This window comes from Stegostoma tigrinum, chromosome 9, assembly GCF_030684315.1.
Source record: "Stegostoma tigrinum isolate sSteTig4 chromosome 9, sSteTig4.hap1, whole genome shotgun sequence".
NCBI lineage: Eukaryota > Metazoa > Chordata > Chondrichthyes > Orectolobiformes > Stegostomatidae > Stegostoma > Stegostoma tigrinum.
The window spans coordinates 60,918,767-60,938,955 of NC_081362.1; positions in this window are offsets into that span (position 1 = coordinate 60,918,767).

Below are 20,189 nucleotides of genomic sequence, written 5' to 3' on the forward strand. Positions count from 1 at the left end.
CGTAGAATGAGTAATCTGTTTTATGATGAAAGCTGGACGGGCTGGCCATGGTTCCACTGCAGTTTAGAAGATTGAGGGTGACTTATTGAAGGATAAAAGACCCTGAATAGTCTTGAAAGTGGTGGACCAATAAAAGATGATTCCTAGCGAGCTTTGAGAAGATTTGTAGCTCAGGTTGAGGTTCTGGATGTGAGTTTGCTCGCTGAGCTGGAAGGTTCGTTTTCAGACGTTTCGTCACCTTTTTTTTCATTTGAAAAAATATACTTTATTCACAAGATGTACAAAAAAAAGCATATTTATACACCTACCCAGACATGCAAGCCGCTCCAGGTTACCCAGGGGGTACGTACATCAACTAAAGGGAAAAAAACAAACAAAGAAGAAAAAAAAAACAAAGCAAAGGAATTACCCCGGGAGTCGTCACCCCGCACAGTCCCCGTTGGCCACCTGACCAGTTGGGGAAGGCACCAGCTGGGCCCAGTTACCAGATAGGGCCCTTTTTTTCCATTCTGGACGAGGGGTTTCATACGGTGGTCTTTCCCCACCGCACCTTGGCGGCGGCTGCCCCAAGCTTTAGCGCGTCCCTCAGCACGTAGTCCTGGACCTTGGAGTGCGCCAGTCTGCAACACTCGGTCGGGGTCAGTTCTTTCAGCTGGCAGACCAGCAAGTTGCGGGCAGACCAAAGAGCGTCTCTCACCGCATTGATGGTCCTCCAGGAGCAGTTGATGTTGGTCTCGGTGTGCGTCCCGGGAAACAGCCCGTAGAGTACGGAGTCCCGTGTCACGGAGCTGCTCGGGACGAACCTCGACAAATACCACTGCATCCCCCTCCAGACCTACTGCGCATAGGCACACTCCAGAAGGAGGTGATCGACAGTCTAGTCCCCCCGCAGCCGCCTCGAGGGCAGCGTGCGGTGGTGCAGAGATTCCGGGCATGCATAAAGGATCTCACTGGCAGAGCCCCTCTCACCGCCAGCCAAGCAATGTCCTTGTGCTTGTTTGAAAGTTCTGGCAATGAGGCATTCTGCCAAATGACTTTGGCAGTCTGCGAGGGGAATCACACGACGGGATCCACCCTCTCCTTTTCCCGAAGGGTCTCGAGGATACTACGTGCTGACCACAGCCTGACGGCCTTGTGGTCAAAGGTGTTTCCTTTCAAAAATTTCTCCACGAAGGACAGGTGGTATGGGACGGTCCAATGACTTGGAGTGTTCCACGGCAACAAGGCCAGGCCCATCCTTCGCAACACTGGGGACAGGTAGAACCTCAGTAAGTAGAGACACTTGGTGTTTGCGTACTGAGGATCTACGCACAGCTTGATGCAGCCGCACACAAAGGTAGCCGTCAGGGCGAGGGTGGCGTTCGGTATGCCCTTTCCCCCATTTTCCAGGTCTTTGTACATGGTGTCCCTGCGGACCCGGTCCATCCTTGACCCCCAAATGAAGTGGAAGATGGCCCGGGTGACCGCAGCGGCACAGGCCCAGGGAATAGGCCAGGCCTGCACCACATACAACAGTACCGAAAGCCCCTCAGAACTGACAACCAGGTTCTTACCCACGATGGAGAGGGACCGGAGCGTCCACCTGCCCAGCTTCTGCTTCAATTTGGTGATACGCTCCTACCAAGTCTTAGTGCACGCCCCAGCACCACCAAACCAAACACCCAGCACCTTCAGGTAGTCTGTCCTGACGGTGAAGGGGATGAAGGAGCAGTCGTCCCAGTTCCCGAAGAACATGACCTCGCTCTTACCCCTATTGACGTTGGCACCCGAGGCCAGTTCAAACTGGCCGCAGATGTCCAATAGTCTACTCACCGACCGACGATCGGTGCAGAAGACGGCGACTTCGTCCATGTACAGGGAGGTCTTGACCTGAAGGCCTCCGCTGCCTGGGATAGTCACGCCCTTCAGGCTCACATCCTTCCTGATGGATGTGGCGAAGGGCTCCACACAGCACACGAACAAGGCAGGAGAGAGCGGGCAGCCCTGCCTGACTCCAGATCTGACGGGAAAACAGTCCGACTCCCACCCGTTGATCGAGACTGCGCTAACGATGTTGGCGTAGAGCAGCCGGATCCAATTGTGGATGCCCTCCCCGAACCCCAATTTGGAGAGGACGTCCCTCATGTAAGCATGAGAGACCCTGTCGAAGGCCTTTTCCTGGTCCAGGCTGACGAGGCAGGTGTCCATCCGCCTGTCCTGTATGTAGGCGATCGTATCCCTGATGAGCGCGAGGCTCTCAGCGATCTTCCTGCCCGGCACAGCACAGGTTTGGTCAGGGTGAATCACTGACTCCAGGACAGACCTGACCTGGTTGGCGATGACCTTGGCCAGGATTTTGTAGTCCACGGTCAAAAGTGAAATGGGATGCCAATTCTTAATTTCTTCCCTCTCCCCCTTCCTCTTGTAAATGACGGTGATGATGCCCTTCCTCATGGACTTGCACATTTCCCCTGCCCGAAGCGCACTATCGTACACCTCCAGCAGGTCCTGGCTGACCAGGTCCCACAGAGCGGAATACAGCTCGACCGGTAAGCCGTCGCTCCTGGGAGTCCTATTCCTCTCCAAGGACTTGAGGGCTCTGGTCAGCTCATCCAGGGATATCGACCGGTCCAGCCACTCCCTCGTGCCGTCGTCTAAGACCTCCGTGAAAGACGACAGGAACAACTCGGAGGCCATGCTGTCCGTGGGCTTCATGTCGTACAGTCCGGCATAGAAGGATCTGCTGATTCTCAAAATGTCGGGCCGAGACAACGTCACCGAGCCGTCGTCCTCCTTCAGCCGGCTAAGCACAGAGCTCTCTTTGTGCACCTTCTCAAAGAAGAAATGCGAGCACGTCTCATCCTGCTCCACGGAGCAGACCCTGGACCGGAAGATTATCCTGGAGGCCTCCGTGGCGAAGAGCGAGGCTTGCTGGCCCCTCACCTCGCGGAGGTCGTCCGTGACATCGACCCCCATCAACTGCAGAAAGAGCAGTTTCTGCACCCTTTTCTGGAGTCGCAGCAGCTTTCCCCGCCTCTCTCTCGCCTTCCGAATACCCTTGAGGACAAAGAACCTCTTGATATTCTCCTTCACCGTCTCCCACCAGTCGCCTGGAGACTCAAAGAGGGGTTTCACAGTTCTCCAACCAGCGTACTCCCTCTTAAGCTCCTCGACGTTCTCTGGGGTCAACAGAGTCGTGTTGAGCTTCCACGTCCCCTTGCCGGCCGGCTGGTCGTCCTGTAAGTGACAGTCGGCCAACAGGAGGCAGTGGTCAGAGAAGAACACCGGCTCGACGCCGGTGGCCCTGATCAAGAACGCCCGTGACCCAAACAGGAAGTCTATCCTTGAGCGAATAGACCCGTCTGGCCGCGACCAGGTGTACCTCCGCTGCGCTCCGTCTGCAGGGGTGCTGAAGACGTCGAGCAGCTTGGCGTCCTTCACCGTGCCCATCAGGAATCTGGACATGACGTCCAGTTGACTCCCCCCACCCGCTGTCCCCACGCCAGATCTTCCATCTGCATTAATGATGCAGTTGAAGTCTCCGCCTAGGATGACCAGCCTGGACGTAGCCAGCAGGGGTGGAAGCCGCTGCAGGATTGCCAACCGCTCATTCCGTACCGCTGGGGCGTACACGTTGATCAGCCTCAGGGGAGCATTCCTGTAGGTGACGTCAGCCACTAGGAGGCGCCCCCCCCCCACCTCCTGAACTTGAGCGATGGTGAAGTTGCGCCCCCGCAGCAGAATAGCCAGGCCCGAGGAGCGACAGTCGTTACCCTCCGACCAGATCGAAGGGCCCACAGGTCCAGGCGCCGGACCATTTCCCGTATCTGCCGAGGTGCGGTATCCCGCACTCCTGCAGAAACAGGAGGTCCGCCTTGATGGCGGTCAGGTAGGCCAACGTGGACACACATCTTGCGGTGGACTTGACACTGCACACATTAATGCTCGCAACTCGTACCCCCATTGTGGGCAGTGACTGCAGTACCCTCCCCAAGTCCAAGGTCCAGCCCCTCCATCTGTCCCTTCATGCCCATTGCTCGGGCTGACTGCTGGATGCTCTCCGGGCTCAGGAAATCGTCCGTGCTGCCCTCCGGGTGGCATCCCCCCCGTCAGGGGTGCGGAGACAGGTGGGTCCAGCTCTGGGTCAGGCTGGGGACGCGCTGTTTCCTCCTTCCCGCCTGGAAGTTCCGGGGGCCCCTCCAGTGCCCCAGCGGCACTTGACTGGGTGTCGGAGGGAGCCTCAGGACGCCTCCCGTCACCTGGAAGCATGGTGCTGCTTTCCTTTTCCCTCGAGATATTTAACTCCAACTTCGGGGGGGCTGTCTCCGAATCCCCCTTGTCAGAGGAGCTCTTATAGACCCACTGTAGCCGCCTCTTCCCGCCTGATGGTTGCGGTTCCTGGGCCCGTCGACGCACCTTCCTCCTCGCTTTCCGGACCGTTGTCCACTCCCCTGGGTCGCCTGTAGCTGCCTCCATCGACTCCGGGTTGTCGGGCGGGGGCGGAGCCTGCAGGGGTGCTTTGCTGGCCTCGGCCCATTCTGTGGGGCTCGGCCCTCCTGCACGACCTGGCCCTCCTGCACATTAGTGGGGTCCTTGCTGGGCCCTGGTGCCTTCCTCTCCTCCGGGGGGGGCTGCCCCGCATTGCCCCTGCTGGTGACCTGGGCGTAGGTGGTTCCCTGCTGCGGGCATGCCCTATAGAGGTGGCCCGCTTCCCCGCAAAGGTTGCAGCTTTTCTCTCGTGGGCAATCCTTTGCAATGTGTCCCTCCTCCCTGCAGTTCCTGCAGATGGTGGCTTTGCAGTCGGCCGCCACGTGACCTGACCTACCACAGGCATGGCAGACTTTAGGTTGCCCTGCATAGGTCAGGTTGCCCTTGCTCCCGCCGATCGCGAAGCTGGACAGTGAGTGTACGACGTTCCCAACCGCGCCCATCCTCAGCGTCACCTTGACCTGCCTCTTACTCGTCCAGATGCCAAAGGGGTCCATGATGTCAGTTAGGTCCCCTTCCACCTTCACGTACCTTCCGAGGAAGGTCAGGACATCAACTGCTGGCACATGCGGGTTGTACATGTGTACAGTCACCATACGGCTCCTCTGCGCTGGCATCACAAACAGCGGGACAGCGGTCAATACAGAGAGGGGGCCCTCACCTCCTTTCTCCTTGAAAACCTCCAGGAAGCGCTCGCAAAGCTTGGCACTCCTGAAGATCACATCGTAAAAACCTCCTCCAGGGAAATCCTGCAGGCAGTAAATGTCCGCAGCAGCGAACCCGCAACAGTCCAACAGGACCCTCTTCACGAAGAAGGTGCGGTCCACAGGTGTACCTTCATCCACCTTCTTTACGGAAACACGGATGGTGTTCCGGACCCCCCGACCTGGGGCACGAGCACTTGCCGCAGCCATCGTTGCAGGTTGGCTGCTCCCCTGAACCAGCGTTAGGCCGAAGCCAGCATTAAGAGCCACTGGTTGCAAGGGTGCACAGCCAACCCGACGTCCTCCTTTCACCTCCAACACAGCGCTCTCCTCCTCTCGGTCCACAAGAGAGTGGGTCTTTATTGTGTTCCAGATGTAAGCTGGTTCACTGACCTTGAAGTTTAGTTCCCAGATGTTTCGTCACCATTCTAGGTAACATCATCAGTGAGCCTCCGACGAAGCGCTGGTGTTATGTCCCGCTTTCTATTTATATGTTTAGGTTTCCTTGGGTTGGTGATGTCATTTCCTGTTCTTTTTCTCAGAGGATGGTAGATTGGCTCCAAAGCAATGTGTTTGTTGATGGAGTTCCGGTTGGAATGCCATGCTTCTAGGAATTCTCGTGCGTGTCTCTGTTTGGCTTGTCCTAGGATGGATGTGTTGTCCCAATCAAAGTGGTGTCCTTCCTCATCTGTGTGTAAGGATACGAGTGATAGTGGGTCATGTCGTTTTGTGGCTAGTTGATGTTCATGTATCCTGGTGGCTAGCTTTCTGCCAGTTTGTCCAATGTAGTGTTTGTCACAGTTCTTGCAAGGTATTTTGTAGATGACGTTCGTTTTATTTGTTGTCTGTATAGGGTCTTTTAAGTTCATTAGCTGCTGTTTTAGTGTCTCGAACAAACAGCTCTGCCAATCATCCAACCCAAACTTTGGGTCCGCTATGTGGATGACACCTTTGTCATCACTAAACAAAACAAACTAGAGGAAACCTTCCAGACCAACAATAATACCCTTTACTGGCATAACATTCATAAAAGAGGAGGAAAACAACAACAAACTGCCATTCCTAGATGTCACAGTAGAGCGAACAGTCAATGGGGAACTTCAAACCAGCGTCTACAGGAAAACAACACGTACGGAACAAATACTGAACTACGGGAGCAACCATCCCAACACCCACAAACGAAGCTGCATTAGAACATTATTCCAACGAGCCACCACACACTGCAGCACAGAGGAACTACACAGAGCAAAGGAAAATCACCTAAACAGCGTATTCAAAAAGAATGGGTACCCTACGAACATAGTCCACTGATTCCTCAGCAATAAACCCAAACAAAGAGACAAAACGGGCTCAGAAACCATAACCACTCTCCCCTACATCAAAGACATTTCCGAAATGACTGCCAGACTACTCGGACCCCTTGGCATCAGGGTAGCCCACAAACCCACCAACACACTAAAACAGCAGCTAATGAACTTAAAAGACCCTATACAGACAACAAACAAAACGAACGTCATCTACAAAATACCTTGCAAGAACTGTGACAAACACTACATTGGACAAACTGGCAGAAAGCTAGCCACCAGGATACATGAACATCAACTAGCCACAAAACGACATGACCCACTATCTCTCGTATCCTTACATACAGATGAGGAAGGACACCACTTTGATTGGGACAACACATCCATCCTAGGACAAGCCAAGCAGAGACATGCACGAGAATTCCTAGAAGCATGGCATTCCAACCGGAACTCCATGAACAAACACGTTGATTTGGAGCCAATCTACCATCCCCTGAGAAAAAGAACAGGAAATGACATCACCAATGCAGGAAATGACATCACCAACCCAAGGAAACCTAACCAGATAAATAGAAAGCGGGATATAACACCAGCGCTTCACCGGAGGCTCACTGTTGATGTTACCTAGAATGGTGACGAAACATCTGGGAACAAACCGGCAAGCTCAGCTTCCATCTGGAACACAATAAAGACCCACTCTCTTGTGGACCGAGAGGAGGAGAGCGCTGTGTTGGAGGTGAAAGGAGGACATCGAGTTGGCTGTGCACCCTTGCAACCAGTGGCTCTTAATGCTGGCTTCGGCCTAACGCTGGTTCAGGGGAGCAGCCAACCTGCAACGATGGGTGCGGCAAGTGCTCATGCCCCAGGTCAGGGGGTCCGGAACACCATCCGTGTTTCCGTAAAGAAGGTGGATGAAGGTGCACCTGTGGACCGCACCTTCTTCGTGAAGAGGGTCCTGTTGGACTGTTGCGGGTTCGCTGCTGCGGACATTTACTGCCTGCAGGATTTCCCCGGAGGAGATTATTACAATGTGACCTTCAGGAGTGCCAAGCTTTGCAAGCGCTTCCTGGAGGTTTTCAAGGAGAAAGGAGGTGAGGGCCCCCTCTCTGTATTGACTGCTGTCCCGCTGTTTGTGATGCCAGCGCAGAGGAGCCGTATGGTGACTGTACACATGTACAACCCGCATGTGCCAGCAGTTGATGTCCTGACCTTCCTCGGAAGGTACGTGAAGGTGGAAGGGGACCTAACTGACATCATGGACCCCTTTGGCATCTGGACGAGTAAGAGGCAGGTCAAGGTGACGCTGAGGATGGGCGTGGACGGGAATGTCGTACACCCACCGTCCAGCTTTGCAATCGGCGGGAGCAAGGGCTACCTGACCTATGCAGGGCAACCTAAAGTCTGCCATGCCTGTGGTAGGTTAGGTCACGTGGCGGCCGACTGCAAAGCCACCATCTGCAGGAACTGCAGGGAGGAGGGACACATTGCAAAGGATTGCCCACGAGAGAAAAGCTGCAACCTTTGCGGGGAAGCGGGCCACCTCTATAGGGCATGCCCGCGGCGGGGGACCACCTACGCCCAGGTCGCCGGCAGGGGAAATGGGGGTCCAGCCCCCCCCCGGAGGAGAGGAAGGCACCAGGGCCCAGCAAGGACCCCACTAATGTGCAGGAGGGCCAGGCCGTGCAGGAGGGCCCTGCCCCGCGGGATGGGCCCGAGGCCAGCAAAGCACCCCTGCAGGCTCCGATCCCCCCCGACAACCCGGAGTCGATGGAGGCAGCGACAGGCGACCCAGGGGAGTGGACAACAGTCCAGAAAGCGAGGAGGAAGGTGCGTCGACGGGCCCAGGAACCGCAACCATCAGGCGGGAAGAGGCAGCTACAGGGGGGCTATAAGAGCTCTTCTGACGAGGGGGATTCGGAGAGGGCCCGCCCGAAGCAGAAGTTAAAGGTCTCGAGGGGGAAGAAAAGCAGCACCCCGCTTCCAGGTGATGTGAGGCGTCCTGAGGCTCCCTCCGACACCCAGTCAAGTGCCGCTGGAGCACTGGAGGGCCCCCCGGAACTTCCAGGCGGGAAGGAGGAAACAGCGCGTCCCCAGCCTGACCCGGAGCCGGACCCTCCTGCCTCCGCACCCCTGACGGGGGGATGCCACCCGGAAGGCAGCAGGGAGGGTTTCCTGAGCCCGGAGAGCGTCCAGCAGTTAGCCCAGGCAATGGGCATGAAGGGACAGATGGAGGGGGTGGACCTTGGACTTGGGGAGGGTACTGCAGTCACTGCCCACAATGGGGGTACGAGTTGCGAGCATTAATGTGCGCAGCGTCAAGTCAACCGCAAGATGTGTGTCCACGTTGGCCTACCTGACCGCCATCAAGGCGGACCTCCTGTTTCTGCAGGAGTGCGGGATACCGCACCTCGGCAGGTACGGGAAATGGTCCGGCGCCTGGACCTGTGGGCCTTCGATCTGGTCGGGGGGTAACGACTGTCGCTCCTCGGGCCTGGCTATTCTGCTGCGGGGGCGCAACTTCACCATCGCTCAAGTTCAGGAGGTGGTGGGGGGGCGCCTCCTAGTGGCTGACGTCACCTACAGGAACGCTCCCCTGAGGCTGATCAACGTGTACGCCCCAGCGGTACGGAGTGAGCAGTTGGCCGTCCTGCAGCGGTTTCCACCCCTGCTGGCTACGTCCAGGCCGGTCATCCTCGGCGGAGACTTCAACTGCATCATTGATGCAGATGGAAGATCCGGCGTGTGGACAGCGGGTGGGGGGGGGGTCAACTGGACATCATATCCAGATTCCTGATGGGCACGGTGAAGGACGCCATGCTGCTCGATGTCTTCAGCACCCCTGCAGATGGAGCGCAGCAGAGGTACACCTGGTCGCGGCCAGACAGGTCTATTCGCTCAAGGATAGACTTCCTGTTTGTGTCACGGACATTCTCGGTCAGGTCCAACGGCGTCGAGCCGGTGTTCTTCTCTGACCACTGCCTCCTGCTGGTCGACTGTCACTCACAGGACGACCAGCCGGCCGGCAAGGGGACGTTGAAGCTCAACATGACTCTGTTGACCCCAGAGAACGTCGAGGAGCTTAAGAGGGAGTACGCCGATTGTAGAACCGTGAAACACCGCTTTGAGTCTCCAGGCGACTGTGGGAGACGGTGAAGGAGAACATCAAGAGGTTCTTTGTCCTCAAGGGTGTTCAGAAGGCAAGAGAGAGGCGGGGAAAGCTGTCGCGACTCCAGAAAAGGGTGCAGAACCTGCTCCTTCTGCAGTTGATGGGGGTAGATGTCACGGACGACCTCCGCGAGGTGAGGGGCCAGCAAGCCTCGCTCTTCGCCGCGGAGGCCTCCAGGATAATCTTCCGGTCCAGGGTCCGCTCCGTGGAGCAGGACGAGACGTGCTCGCGTTTCCTCTTTGAGAAGGTGCACAAAGAGAGCTCTGTGCTTAGCTGGCTGAAGGAGGACGACAGCTCGGTGACGTCGTCTTGGCCCGACATTTTGAAGATCAGCAGATCCTTCTATGCCGGACTGTACGACACGAAGTCCACGGACAGCATGGCCTCCGAGTCGTTCCCGTCATCTATCATGGAGGTCTTAGACGACGGCACGAGGGAGTGGCTGGACCGGCCGATATCCCTGGACGAGCTGACCAGAGCCCTCAAGTCCTTGGAGAGGAATAGGACTCCCGGAAGCGACGGCTTACCGGTCGAGCTGTATTCCGCTCTGTGGGGCCTGGTCAGTCAGAACCTGCTGGAGGTGTACGATAGTGCGCTTCGGGCAGGGGAAATGTGCAAGTCCATGAGGAAGGGCATCATCACCCTCATTTACAAGAGGAAGGGGGAGAGGGAAGAAATTAAGAATTGGCATCCCATTTCACTTTTGAACGTGGACTACAAAATCCTGGCCAAGGTCATCGCCAACCGGGTCAGGTCTGTCCTGGAGTCAGTGATTCACCCTGACCAAACCTGTGCTGTGCCGGGCAGGAAGATCCCTGAGAGCCTCGCGCTCATCAGGGATAAGATCGCCTACGTACAGGACAGGCGGGTGGACACCTGCCTCGTCAGCCTGGACCAGGAGAAGGCCTTCGACGGGGTCTTTCATGCTTACAAGAGGGACGTCCTCTCCAAATTGGGGTTCGGGGAGGGCATCCGCAATTGGATCCGTCTGCTCTACGCCAACTTCGTTAGCGCAGTCTCGATCAACGGGTGGGAATCGGACAGTTTTCCTGTTAGATCTGGAGTCAGGCAGGGCTGCCCGCTCTCTCCTGCCTTGTTCGTGTGCTGTGTGGAGCCCTTCGCCGCATCCATCAGGAAGGATGTGAGCCTGAAGGGCGTGACTATCCCAGGCAGCGGAGGCCTTCAGGTCAAGACCTCCCTGTACATGGACGAAGTCGCCGTCTTCTGCACCGATCGTCGGTCGGTGAGTAGACTATTGGACATCTGCGGCCAGTATGAACTGGCCTCGGGTGCCAACGCCAATAGGGGTAAGAGCGAGATCATGTTCTTCGGGAACTGGGACGACTGCTCCTTCATCCCTTCACTGCCAGGACAGACTACCTGAAGGTGCTGGGTGTTTGGTTTGGTGGAGCTGGGGCGTGCACTAAGACTTGGTAGGAGCATATCACCAAACTGAAGCAGAAGCTGGGCAGGTGGACGCTCCGGTCCCTCTCCATCGCGGGTAAGAACCTGGTTGTCAGGTGCGAGGGACTTTCGGTGCTGTTGTATGTGGCACAGGCCTGGCCTATTCCCTGGACCTGCGTCGCTGCGGTCACCCGGGCCATCTTCCACTTCATTTGGGGGTCGAGGATGGACCGGGTCCGCAGGAACACCATGTACAAAGACCTGGAAAATGGGGGAAAGGGCGTACCGAACGCCACCCTCGCCCTGACGGCTACCTTTGTGTGCGGCTGCATCAAGCTGTGCGTCGATCCTCAGTACGCAAACACCAAGTGTCACTACTTACTGAGGTTCTACCTGTCCCCGGTGTTGCGAAGGATGGGCCTGGCCTCGTTGCCGCAGAACGCTCCGAGTAGTTGGACCGTCCCGTACCACCTGTCCTTCGTGGAGAAATTTTTGAAAGTAAACACCTTTGACCGCAAGGCCGTCAGGCAGTGGTCAGCACGTAGTATCCTCGGGACCCTTCGGGAAAAGGAGAGGGTGGATCCCGTCATGTGGTTCCCCACGCAGACTGCCAAAGTCGTTTGGCAGAATGCCTCATTGCCAGAACTTTCAAACAAGCACAAGGACATTGCTTGGCTGGCGGTGAGAGGGGCTCTGCCAGTGAGATCCTTTATGCATGCCAGGAATTTCTGCACCACCGCACGCTGCCCTCGAGGTGGCTGCGGGGGCGACGAGACTGTCGATCACCTCCTTCTGGAGTGTGCCTATGCGCAGGAGGTCTGGAGGGGGATGCAGTGGTATTTGTCGAGGTTCGTCCCGAGCAGCTCCGTGACACGGGACTCCGTTCTCTACTTGCTGTTTCCGGGGACGCATACCGAGACCAACATCAACTGCGCCTGGAGGACCATCAATGCGGTGAGAGACGCTCTTTGGTCTGCCTGCAACTTGCTGGTCTGCCAGCTGAAAGAACTGACCCCGACCGAGTGTTGCAGACTGGCGCACTCCAAGGTCCAGGACTACGTGCTGAAGGACATGCTAAAGCTTGGGGCAGCCGCCGCCAAGGTGCGGTGGGGAAAGACCACCATATGAACCCCCTCACCCAGAATAGGAAAAAGAACCCTATCTGGTAACTGGGCCCAGCTGGCGCCTTCCCCAACTGGTCAGGGGGCCAACTGGGACTGTGCGGGGTGACGACTGCTGGGGTATTTTCTTTGCTTTGTTTTTTTTTTCTCTGTTTTGTTTTTTCCTTTAGTTGGTGTACGTACCCCCTGGGTAACCCGGAGCGGCTTGCATGACTGGGTAGGTGTATAAATGTTTTATTTTTTGTACATTCTATGAATAACGTATATTTTTTCAAGTAAAAAAAAAGGTAATGAAACGTCTGAAAACTAACCTTCCAGCTCAGCAAGCAAACTCACATCCAAAGATATTTCCTCTCATGGATAATTCCAGTAATAGGGGGTACTGCTTAAAAATTAAGGGCTGTCCTTTTATGATATAGATGAGGAAATTTTTTTTTGTTTCTCTTAACACGTTGTGAGGCTTTGGAACTGTCTCTGAATATGGTGAGGCTGAGTCACTCAATATTTTTCAGGTGGAGGAAGATAGATTTTTGTTAGCAAAGCCAATCAAAGGTTATATGGGGTAGGTGTGAATGTGGAATTTGGAACACAAACAGGTCAGTTGTGATCTTATTGACTGGTAGAAGAGCTGAATGGCCTCTTTAGGCTCTTAATTTGCCTATTTGAATGTTTGTAATTGCATATGTCAGTGGCTCTTGCCTCAATTCCAAGAGTGTCAGTGTTTGCTTTTCTGGCCCCATATGGCTTTGTTCTTTTCCACTTCAGATCCTATGTCTACATTTGGTTTTAACCTTTCCTTTCTCTTTTTGAGCCACTGTGTCTATCTTTTGTTTTCTTTTTGTCTCTGTGTATCAACAAAACCTATAATTATCAGGTCACAGGATAAACAAAGCCCTGTCCAATGTAAGAGGTCATTGTTGCTAGTAATACATTGATGAGCTGAAATAATTAAATTGACTGTATTTTTGATTTAACATTACAGGTGGCTCGCTGAGTCCTAGCTCCTCTCGGCTCATACAGGACAATGAACAGCAAGACTCTGCCATCAGCCTTGCTCTATTACAAAGACTTTAAGTCCAGCCTAGGAGGTGCTCCACCCTTTGAGGTCCTCATTGGCTAGGCTATCTGCCTCCAGTTGCTGTGCCCCAATCTACTACCACTCAGGTGGGATGTATTTCCAGGACACATAGGAAATATCCTGTTAGTATCAGTCATCGGCACATACAAATTAGGAACAGCAGGAGGCCATTCAATGAGATGATGTATTGTCTGATAGTGACTTCATTTCCACATTCCCACCTACCTCCATACCCTTTGAGGTTTTTGATATGTTAAGATATATCTCTTCATAATGTTCCACAGGGACTTCTGATCAGACTTCTGTACAACAACATTTGGATTTTTCCCGATACACCTGGAGCCTCAGAGCTGAATCATCTCAGATGCTGCACATTCATAGCACTGTGAATAGCTTCCACTAGAAATGTCTTGCTTACATTTAATCTTCTCATGGATGGAAATATGCCTGTCAAGTTATATTTAGAGAAAGTGCAACAATGCTTCCAGCATCAGAGATAATAGGAACTGCAGATGCTGGAGAATTCCAAGATAATAAAATGTGAGGCTGGATGAACACAGCAGGCCAAGCAGCATCTCAGGAGCACAAAAGCTGACGTTTCGGGCCTAGACCCTTCATCAGAGCTCTCTGATGAAGGGTCTAGGCCCGAAACGTCAGCTTTTGTGCTCCTGAGATGCTGCTTGGCCTGCTGTGTTCATCCAGCCTCACATTTTATTATCTTGGAATGCTTCCAGCATGCCGCCTTCACCTATCCAGCAGCCTGCACCCAAGTTTTCTCCCTTCTCTTTTTCCATTTGTTTAAACACCTGTTTTTTTTGGTTGTTGATGTTAATGAGGGCCTTTTCATCTTCCGATAAGGAGCAAAGACAATAAATGGAACATAAGCAAGTTCAGCATGAATTCATGTCAGAATGCCATGATGGCAGTCCTGCCTTAGCAAACACCTGGAACAGCTGAAACTTCAAAAGGGACTGGAATATGAAGCCTTTGCAATTCAATAATTCAGCGATTTTGAAACTGCCAGGATTCGATTTTTTTTTTCTAATTATAAAGGAGGGAAAGTCAAGAGGAGCAGGACAATGGAAGTCACCTTTATGGTTTGAGCTTCAACTTAACATGTCTCTATTTCTTTCTGGTGACTTCAAAAAGTCTTGAGGAGTTTGAGAGTCTAAGGCCACCTGATCATTTTCCATTGGGAAAAGTGAACTAAACAAATATGGATGTCAGACAATGCACCTATATAGGAAGAACAATGTGGAGAAATAGAGGTGAGAATGAAAAAGCAATTGCTTCAATTCATCTAAAACATAGACTTATGAAGTGAGATAACAAGGTGTAGAGCTGGATGAATGCAGCAGGTCAAACAGCACCAGAGGAGCAGGAAAGCTGTCGTTTTTGGTCCAGACCCTTCTTCAGAAATGGGGGAGGAGAAGGGGGTTCTGAAATAAACAGGGAGAGATGGGTAGGCAGATAGAAGATGGATAGAGGAGAAGATAGGTGAAAAGGAGACAGACATGTCAAAGAGTGGGGATGGAGCCAGTAAAGGTGAGTGTGGGTGGGGAGGTAGGGAGGGGATAGATCAGCCCAGGGAGGATGGACAGGTCAAGGGGGCGAGATGAGGTTAGTAGGTAGGAGATGGGGGTGTGGCTTGAGGTGGGAGGAGGGACAGGTTAGGGAGGCGGGGATGAGCTAGGCCGGTTTTGGGCTACGGTAGGGGGAGCGGAAATGAAATGGTATTGTGAAATGTTAATTACAATACAAAGAAATGCATGAGCAAGTTGCTTGTTTCAATACATTTTTGATAAGTTATTGAAATAGATATTTTCTCCAAGGTTCTGGATCACAATCTGGCATGAAAACACCTTGGCACTTTCAAATCATCAGTTAAAATGATTTGTTCCTTTGGGGAGTAGTCAGCCAACAGTTACATGTTCTGTTGACCACCTTGACTGGTATTACAGAGGTTTGTCATGACTGCCCAAAATGGCTCAGTGCTTTAAAAGTTGTGTCAGTATGATACTTATGGCAATTATGATTATCCTGGTGGGTATAGTGCATTACTATAAGCCCCACTGTTCCAGGAGTTGTCACAACTGTGAAATGTGATCAATTTAATCGCTCTAGCTATGAGCTAATGCCTGGCCGAGATCACGGTATAAAGTAAAAGATATACACGCTAGGTTCCCGTATTGACAAAACCAAAAGATGATTTATTATAACAAACTCATCCTCTAATGTGAGACTAAACATATTATTAATTACTAATATACAAACTTGACCACTTGACTGTTGAATACAAACAAACACACACAATCATTCTTAAATAGGGTGGACAGGACAAATGAGGCAAGCAGGTTTTTTTATGGAATATCATGAATGGAAGATAAGGTGAAAAAGGCACAAAGTCTGTTGATCGGAGTTCAATCCAACAGGGGTAGAATGAGGGAACTTCAGTTTATTTTTAGTTTCTGGCCTTGGCCTTGATAAAGTTTGCAGGCTAAAGGGATCAAAACGTGTGAGGTGAAAGTGGAAAGTGAGTTGGATGATCAGCTATGATCATACTGAATGGTGAAGCAGGCTGAAAGAGCTGAATGGTTTACTGCTGCTCCTATTTTCTATGTTTCTTTTTTGACAGCTGTAACAATCCCCAATTCAGAAGCCAGTCCATTGGACTTAGATCTCGGCTTGAATTAGCATTTCCTTTTTTTAGAAAGTCATTGCATGTTATTTCTGCACTGATGTTGAGAGAGAGCGATTTGACATTTTGGCAAGTTTGAAGGGCTGGGTCCCCCCGTTCTCTCCTTTCAGTGTTGTGACTAACTCCAGATATAACTAATACAAATCCTGATGGTAGACAGTTTCAACTTTATTTCCAGAGACTCCCTGTACCAGCTTAGAAGTATCAAAGCCAGTTCCAGCAAAAGAGCCACACAGTTCCACTTACCCTTCAACTTGTAAAAGAATTCTAACAATCTAAACTTCCATTTTATGGTTCATATTTCCAAACAAAATAGTAGACAGAGCAATATAAATAAAAATGAGAAATTGCATCCTTACAGCAACTTTGATGTCCTGAAATCATGAAAAGTGTTGCATAGTCAATCAAGATTTTTTTGAACAACAAATTGCTGGGAAAATTCATGAGTTCTGGCAACATCTGTGGAGAAAACCTGTCTTCTGAAGGGGGGTTACTAGACTCAAAACAGTAACTCTGATTTCTCTCATTAGATGCTGCCAAACCTGCTGAGTTTTTCCATCAATTTCTATTTTTGTTTTTGTTTCTGATTTCCAGCATTAACAGTTTTTTTTTGTTCAAGGCCTTTTGCAGTGCAATTCATGTAAGTCGGAAACATGACAGCTAATTTGTGTACAAGATCCCACAAATAGTTCTGCAGCAATGATTTGAAAATATGTCTTTGGATGTTGGTTGAAGAATCAATATTGATTGGGACAGCAGAAAATATCTCTATAAATAGGTGCCATTGAATCTTCTACTTATAATAAAAGGCAAGCAAGGATCTTAGTCTAACATCTCAGGGGAAAGATAACATTTCTAAAAGTACAGTTTTAAGAGTCAACCTTGATCTTATTTTGTGTTCAATTCTCTGGAACTAGACTCGAACCGAGAGCATTCCGCATTAGAGTATTATCAGTGATCTAAAATTGATAGAGCAGTCAAGTTAATATGGAATCAAATCCTCAAGCTTTAATTGACAGAATCTCCCTAGTGAAGTGCATTTTTCAGATAGGTATCAATTCACCAAAGTATTTGAATGTCCTGGATTGTCTGTAAATTATTCAAGGGGGGATTAAAATTTAATGGCTCTATATTCCTTAAATGCTGCCTCATTGTACTTTCTTCAACCTCCTCAGATACTGCTTTCCAAAGTAATGTCATACAAATGTATAACCTTTAGGAATGGTATACGTGCTCGCAGAAGCTGTGGGTTTGAGGTTAGGGAGCAGGAACGGGTGAGATCAGAACCTGCTGATGATCTCACCCTTCAATAAATTTTTGAAAGCATGTTCAAGGTTGCCTAGCATGAAAGAAAAAGTAGCTCAAAAGTTATTCCCAGCTGCAGCAATCATTACTCAAAGTTGCAGCAATCTCTAGGCTCAAGCTTTGCTTACTTATGCCTGTCTCAGTTGATCCTACCAACAGCTGTGCCTTATAATTCACAGTCTAATTTACCCCCAGTACATTACAAGTGTAAAACCACAAGATCAGATGGCTGGGGTATCCACGGACGGATCATAGAAAATAAAGTCACGATGTGGAAACTCAGTAGAAACATGGTCTTGAGTTTAAATTTATGGAATTCAATTCATCTCCAATTTATTAAACAATATAAAGTAGCCTGCTGTCTTGTTGTACAGGTGATCCCTGTTTAATGAAAGTCTGACTTATGAATAAAATCCTATACTTTTACAAAGGAGTTGTTGTCAGTTCTTTGATAATTAAAGCAGAAACCCTCACCTCGTTACCTCTTAAATGTGAAATGTGAAAAGTGGTCTACTTGCCCTCAATTCCAAATCTGTTATAAAGGAGGGGTCAAATAAAATGAACTCTTGATAGTCACTCTACAATCTACAAGTACAATTTATTTATCTAACTGAGAGTTAACAAATTTGCAGCACCACCAACAAACCGAACAGTTCCCCTTAACTACCAGCTATTGTTAAATGAAACAAAATTCTAATGGTAAGCTGTTCCAATAAATACAGATCCCACTCATATAAACCAAATAATAAGAAAAAATAAATTAAAAATTAATCTCTCAAAATTACAGACTGGATAAGCCTTCCGGAAAGTTATTTGCCTTTTCTGCAGTTTTCCATTCAGGAATGCCTTTCTCCATCAAAAGTTTGTGTTAGGAATATTAGATAAGAGTGCTGTGTAGTACCTTAAGATCTTAGTGATTTCTGGAGAGCTGATAACTGTTGAGAGCTGTTCTCTTAATGAGATGGTAATTTGCTCTCATCCAAATTTGCAAATGCCCTCTTCTTTTATCCCCAGATGACCCCAGATTTCTTACAATAGGATAGTTATGAGATTGTCAAAACCATCAGGTTTAAATGTAATTGTGCTTTGGAATCAAGGGCTTGGTTTAAACTAAGATAATAAAATGTGAGGCTGGATGAACACAACAGGCCAAGCAGCATCTCAGGAGCACAAAAGCTGACGTTTCGGGCCTAGACCCTTCATCAGAGAGGGCTCTTGTGCTCTTGAGATGCTGCTTGGCCTGCTGTGTTCATCCAGCCTCACATTTTATTATCTTGGAATCTCCAGCATCTGCAGTTCCCAGTATCTCTTGGTTTAAATTAATTTGTTAAATTAAAAAACTTCTTGTCTTAATAAAAATGCTGCTTTGCCTGCTAACAGTATAGCCTTTTGACACAATGTTTCAATTTCAAGAACTCTCTGTGCATCTGCTGCTGCCTGCAGACATTATTTTTAATCTCCAAGTCTAAAAAAACTTTTAATGGGACAATGCATTCTTCCCCCCTATTATTTTACAAACAAATTCTAATGTCCTGCCTTTCAATCTATATGTATTATACCAAATTCGCAAAAATATCAATATTATTTTAAAGAATTGACATGCGAACATTTTTGAACTTATGAACAGCTATTTTATATAGTTATGTATTGAATTCCGATTTGTATTCAAATTGATTTGTAGAACTCAAGAATGGAACCGATTCATAATCCGGAGATTGCCTTACTGAAGACATGAGGAAAAGAGCATGTTTTAAAACTAATAATTTCAGTTAATCATTTGCTAAAATATCAATATTTCAAGTGTTTGCTTTTCTACAGGTTTCTTTGCTGATCAATGTTTCAGTTGGGATAGCTAAGTTGTGTGTTCGATAATGTGATAAATTAAGCAGATAAACTTAGCAAATGCGAAGAAAAATAGTTTGTTACCTAATTATTTTATTTCCTACTTACTTCAAATGCTTGGATGTATTATCCACCTAAAATCAATTGCACATGGGAACAACATAAGGTTCAACTATCGTGCAATAATTTCCTTTGTGCCAAATAATATTGTTCGTATTCTGAAATATTTAGTGTTACAAATTTGGGCCTACTGTTTGAAGTTAAGAAAAAACACATTGGGGGATGATTTTCCCATTGACCATCAAAGTAAGGAGATAACTTGGGCCCAGAGCACAGAGGAAAATTGGGAGAGAGAAGTTGTGTTCTTGCAAAGAATCCTGATTGATCATCTTTCAAATGTCATTACAGGGAATCGTTTTGTACATAAATACAATTAGATAAAATGTTGACGTCGTCTATTTTTCTAATATCGTTGACTATGCTTGCTATGCAGCTTGTTTAGCATAAACATATTCCATGCTTAATGCAGATTTTTAGAAAATAGTTAAATAAATTTATTTCTCTGTTTATGCATTCATATGCTTGAGTCAAAAAGAAAAGAAAGGATCACAAACCATTCAAGTATGTGACTTAAACCAATGCAGGTTTGATGCCATTGCAATGAAATACCTTTGCAGCTCCTCAGAACTCCATGCTGTAAAATATCTTGATTTTCTACTGCAAACATTGGCCGAGTTTTGCGACCAAACTGAAATGCTGTTAAATGACAAACAAAAAGCCTGCCAATGGCAGTAAATTGTAGAAACCACATTTTTAAATGAATGATATCACAGTATGAAAAGACATTGCCATGTATGAAGTCACAGGTTTAAGAATAGTGCCCATTAGTATACTCACAATGGTGGCTGTCAGCACTTCACTCACACGGGCAGCTGTCTATATGCTCCATATGGCAGCTTATGACCATAATCAAAATAAATAGCACTTAAGCATGTTTTATGCTGGCAAAATTCACTAAATATTCCTTTCATTTTCAAAAGAGCATGCATCAGAAACTGAGGTGCTTGAATTCAGTTCAGGGGACAAATCCCTTTGATCAC